Source organism: Echinops telfairi, unplaced genomic scaffold (assembly GCF_000313985.2).
Source record: "Echinops telfairi isolate 266 unplaced genomic scaffold, ASM31398v2 ScPeMD7_10;HRSCAF=50, whole genome shotgun sequence".
In the NCBI taxonomy this organism is placed as follows: Eukaryota; Metazoa; Chordata; class Mammalia; order Afrosoricida; family Tenrecidae; genus Echinops; species Echinops telfairi.
In genome coordinates this window covers 9,253,463-9,259,270 of record NW_022103907.1, presented here as the reverse complement: position 1 = coordinate 9,259,270, position 5,808 = coordinate 9,253,463, and the positions used below count along the sequence as shown (strand labels likewise).

Here is a 5,808-nt window from a genome sequence, read left to right as displayed (position 1 = left end):
CATTTGGAAATCTATCCTTCAGGAATGGAATCACACTACAAAGAATGTGTTTTCCTTCTCCCTCTTTCCAACCTGCCTCTCATGCTTCTCCTCTTCTTTTCTTCATTTGTTGCAATAAAAATTTGAAAAGAAACACACCAAACATCCTTCAGAATTGGAAAGTTATACAGGAGAATGCGTTAGTGCTTGTCAGTTCTTCATATTCTCCTCTCCATTTTCCAAACTCTTTGGGACCACATGGCTCCTTCTGGTCAATGATGAAGAGAGGCAGTCTGATGGAGCATCACCCTTCTTTCTCCTCTTCTAAGGACCTTGGTAGAAGTGGCCCAAATGGCATAGTTACAGTAGGGAGAGGGCTCTCCTATTCATATCAGAGTTTCATAAAGAAGAGCATTTATATTGTCAGCACCTGAGAGTTTTTAATTTATTTGTTATGATAGCATACTCACTGCCATCGAGTCAACGCTGACTCACGGCGGCCTTCAGTGGGTTTTCCGAGACCGTAACTGTTTACGAGAATAGAAAGCCCAGTCTTTTTCCCGCGGAGTTACTGGTGGTTCCAAACATAACCCCTACACCACCAGGGCTCCTCCTATGTGGCACAGAATAGCCTATATTGACAGACACATATTGAATGAATCATGACACATACATACTATGGAAATTGCCACCATTAAATAGTCTAGATAGATTGTATTAGAGCTGTCTAGACAAAGAGAACAAATATGATATATGTATTTATTTGTTGTATTTATTTTGTATATGACTTTTCAATGTTTGTGTCTTGGAATTTAGGTGATTGAGGAAGTTGGCAAGTCTGAAATCTGCAGGATAGACTGGCAGAGTGGAAAATCAGCAGACACCGATGCTGCCGTGTGGAAGTCACATTTTTCTTCTCTAGGAAACCCTTTCTCTTAAGGTCTTCAAATGATTGGCCAAGCCCACCCCCACTATCAAAGATAATCACTTTTACTTAAAGTCAACTGACTGTAATTCATGACCATATCTACAAAGTCCCAGTATAGCAACCACTAGATTAATGTTTGATTAAATAACTGCATACTAGATCCTAGCCAAATTGGCATAAAAATTAACCCCATCCACATAGATCCAAGTGCACACTAACGTTGAAAATCATCCCATTGTTTAAGGATAAGAGGCAGACACTTTAGATCACCTTGCTCAATATCTACTTTTTTTTTTTAAGGCACAGCTCTGTGTACTTGAGATAGGCATTTCCCAGGTACCCTGGGAGCTTGTGTGTGGCCGGGTTCTCCCAGGCTGACACAATGAGCTGAGGACACTGCAAGAAGAGACAGAGCAGGAGGAGGCGGGGGTAACTCTGGCCTTGGTTCAGGTCCCAGTGCCTTGGACGCCCAGTTTGACAATTTCTTACCACCAGACTTGTCTGCTAGAATATTCTGCAGTCTAGAGGTTCTTTTCTCTCGACTGATTTTATTTTGGGCTATATAACACCAATTTCTCTCCCTGGCATTGCCAGAAAATTTGTATGCTACTTAATGCTCTCTAATAAATCCCCTTTGGCTTCAACCAGCAATATTTGATACTACAGTCAGCTACTAGGAGCCCTAGCCAATAATGCCCGATCTGTTACTGTAAAAGGAAATCGCGTTCTCCTATTCTTTCCATGCAAAGATAAGTCAAATTTTAGATATTCTTACGTTTATTAAATAATTGGGGAAAATACAGTTCAAATTGTTCTATGGGTACCACCAGAGTGGTAGAGGCTATGCATTTAATTTCAGTATCAATAGGAGTCTAAGACCATCAGGGGGACAATAATTCCCCAACCAAGGTTGGAGCTGCCCTGAGCTCTCGAACATATACTTCTTTATGGCATCTTTTTTTTCTTTAGTTACTTTGAGCTGGCCTTCCTAATGCATGCAAGAATAAAATGTGTGAATGGGTCGTGATATACTTTGTGTGTGTGTATCCATATTCAGAGGCCTTCAGGATTAGGCCTATTGCATCGAATCTAACCATAGCTACGTACTGAGGGTCTTCAAAAAGCTTGTACAGAAAATGGAGTGAAAAAATAAAGGAATGTTCCCACCAACTCTTGAAGCTCCCTTGTACATTGACTGAAGTTGCGACCAGTACAGCAGGGGCAGACAAAGCTCATTTTGCATTAAGTGCCACCAGTTCAAGGAAAACATTATGTGTCTGTGCCGATGTGGAAAGAAGATCCTCTAAGTAACTATTTTTGTCTCGTTTAGTGTTGTGGTTGTCATACTTTGCTCCCTAGGTCAGATTTGTTGTCAATGACTTGGCTATGTCATCTGCTGTCGATTCATAGATATTTATATGATTTTCAAGGAACCTGGGCAGAGCAAGCGTTTTGCTCTTGGCTGCCAATGTGAAGGTTGGTGGTTTGAATCCACCCAGTGGGTCAGTGAAATCAAGCCCCAACTGGTTCCATTAAGGTGACAGCCAAGAACATTGTATGGGGGCAGTTCTAATCTGCAGCACATGGGGTTTCCATGAGCCAGGGGACAACTTGATGGGGCTGCCCTTGACTTGCTCAGCACCCTCCCCACTCGCTCCCTTTCCTTGCTGGTCTGCTACCCACTCGGCCAGCAACAGGAGCTGCTGTGGTCTCACCGACCCCAGGATGGCCGTGGCCTTAACTTTGTACTTCTTTCCAAAAGAGTGGGCACATGATTGACACGAGGCTGATGGAGTTTTGTAGTAGGAACTAGAGAAAGTAGGTCAATTTTTCTCTCCTGATGAGGCACTGAAGTTTGTTACCAAGTTCATCCTCAATCTGAGAAAACAAAGCTCCAGGGCAGACAAAAGAGGCAGCCAAGCTTGGTACCGTGAGAATCCTGGCAGCGCTTCTGGTGAGCTGAGCTTTTCTTGTTTCACACACTATTGAAATATGAATTTTGCTCGCACCGAATCCAGAGACATGAGTAATAGAATCTAATCTATAGTTTATGTTTCCTCTTGATTTGCATTTTTCAGAAAATGGTTGAGTATTCTAAAGGATGAAGTGCTGCCCCGAACCCAAAACTAAACCTGCTGCATTGAGAAGATTCTGGCTCCTAGTGATTCCATAATACATAAGCTTTCCAAGGTTGTCAAAATAGTTACAGCAACAGACAGCCTCATCTTTCTCTCACAGAGGTGCTTGTCAGTTTGAACTGCTGACCTCACACCATTGACCTTGTGTCTAACCTCCGGCACTATGAGAGTGCCTTTAAAAAAGCCCTGAGTTGAAGGTGGTGACGGTGATTCCGTGCTGAGCACAATCGGGAGGCAAGGTTGTGAGAGAAGGCTCTGTCTTCAAAGCAAGCAAACCCGGAGCCCCTGTTTCTCACTTACCCCTGGGAGGCCATTCTCCATCCTCCATCTTTTGTGGGCCTCCTCGCTGCTCTGCTGTTCCTCGCTCCTCTCCTCCTCTGCTGCTTATTCCAGCTGCCCCTCATCGCCCGCTCCACTCATCTTTGGATCTCAGAGCAGACAGCCTCCAAAGGCATGAAGGCGGACTGTGACTAGCACCAAGCTGCCTTACTGCGCTCTAATTTATAAAATGGAAGAGGGTCCCAAGATAACTTCTAATAATCCTTTTAGCCTTGAAAATATGATCCTGTGGATTAGAGACACTAAGGAGTGGAGAATGATTTAGAAGGGAAAGCATGGCTCTAAAAAGGGGTGCATTTATGTCAGAGCAGAGACATAGTTCGTGTCTTAAAAGAAAGCAGGAAGGGCATTAGTGGAGTCAGGGCCACTGGAGGCCGTGGAAAGAGAGCCCAATGTTAGGGGCAGCAAGAGGGCAAACGTGATTCCTGAAACATGAATGGGCCAGAACCGTGGAGCTGAGAGATGGCAGTGGCTTCTCTGCTGCCCCACAGTCCCCAGTAGACAAAGCAGATGGTTCTGAGAACACAAACCAGGCACACCCGATGCTCCACCAAAATAAAATGCTCTCTTTATGAGGCACGTCCCAATTCTCTGACATTTACAGAGTGCATCCATAGGAATGACCCAATTGTACACATTCTCAGTGACCCAGGTCAGTGTATCATTTATCACGATCGCTGAATAATTTAGAAAATATCCAAAAAATTTGCAACTTGGATTTCTGTGTGTCAAGATTTGAACGGCTTAGAAAATAAGAGAGCGAAAACATGCTGTAGCCTTGCTTATTCTCAGAGCCCTCTTCGGACGGAAACCTGCGGTCGATGAAGAAGGCATTTGAGAGAGAAAAGTCTCACAGGAGAAAGCAGCAGATGCAGGAAGCAAAGCAGAAAGGGCATCGGAAAGGCTCACTTGACCCAGAGTGAATGGACCCTAAGATCGGGCTTCAGAAAGTTTGTGGTGGACAAGTTCGGGGGATCTTTCCATAAACATTTGAACCCTCTCCCAGAGGGAAAGGCAATGACGTTTTCTTTTCCCCTCTCACAATGGGATGATCTAAGAATAGGAGTAATGTATTCGGGATTGGACACACACATTGTTTACCTGACAAAATGTCCAATATTTACATATTAGATATTGTTTTCTGCTTACTGTGCAGTGTGTTTTCGGAGAGTGGAACTAGAGGTTGTGCAGTCTGGAAACGCGGAGGGTACATGGAGGGTCCCAGGCAGTGGAGGCCACTGGAGCTGTGGTGGAACATTAAAAGAGCCACTATGAGTTGGCTCCCCAGCAGCCAAGGACGGCTCCTCCCCTAATAGAGTCCACTTGTGTTCCGGGTGAGGCAGAGTTGTGTTGTATCCAGGAATTAGCACGTGCAGCTGCTTAAGCAAAAGGTTGGCAGTTTGAATTCATCCGGGGGCATTTTGGATGAAAGTCGTGGCTCTCTGCCTTCCCCAATCAGCTATTGAACCCTGGGAGCACAGTACGACACTCACACACATAGGATCACGATGAGTCAAGTTGTTGTCCTCCCTCCCCAGAGGCCCCAACCCTGACCCAATGGTTGTGATCATTCTGAAATCAAATGCCAATGGAATCACACAGCGTACAACCCTATTTTTGGCACGTGTCTAGAATGGGAGCAATCCAAAGAAACATAAAGGATTGGCTGGTTCCAGCAACTATCAGGGTAGTGGAGGCTACTTGACTCTTTTATTGTATCCCCTGGTGGACTCAGACCTCCATTTTTAGGCTAGTAACCATTTGTGCCATCCGGGGACTTGGCAAGTGGTTTGAATTTGGAGTGTGTCCAGGAAAAGTGGACTTCTCCTCAGCTCTGTGGAAAGAAGTACAGTTAGATTAAGCAACATAGAAGAGTCCGTCCTATCCCCTGTTGCCAATGGCTGATTACAGGGGACACATGTGATCTAATGCTGACCCATGAATTAGGAGGGATGTTTGCTGGAGAATTCTGAAAGAGTCTTCTTTTTAAAAAAACAAAAAAGGTACGTGTAATGAGAGCAATTCTTTCCATTTCCCCCCCTGCTTTTTGATGTTGTCATCTACTCTACTCCACCGGAGAGGCTCTGTCTGACTTGGAATTGCACTGAATGCTCTGTGTGTGTGTGTGTGTGTGTGTGTGTGTGTGTGTGTGTGTGTGCTCCTCCTGAGCCTCAGTTTTCTCCTTTCAAAAACTGTGGTAACAAAGGAGCTTGTTGCCAATGGACAGTTGAGGAGATTAAATGGCATGCTACAGTCACCGCAGTTAACAAAGGAAGGGCCACGTGGTGAAAACACAATAATATTTAACTATTTTTGATTAGAGCTTACTTCTGCTGCTATTAAGAGGCTTGCGACTCACAGACAACTCGAGCCCAGCTCTATCAAAGCAAGTTAGAGACCATCAAGCGTTCTCCTTGGGCTCGC

At 44.7% G+C, this 5,808-nt stretch overlaps 1 pseudogene; it reads left to right on the top strand.

Moving 5' to 3' along the window:
- Window positions 1–5,245, top strand: part of LOC101638935 — a 17,562-nt pseudogene extending 12,317 nt beyond the window's left edge.
- Window positions 5,246–5,808: the final 563 nt, after the last annotated feature.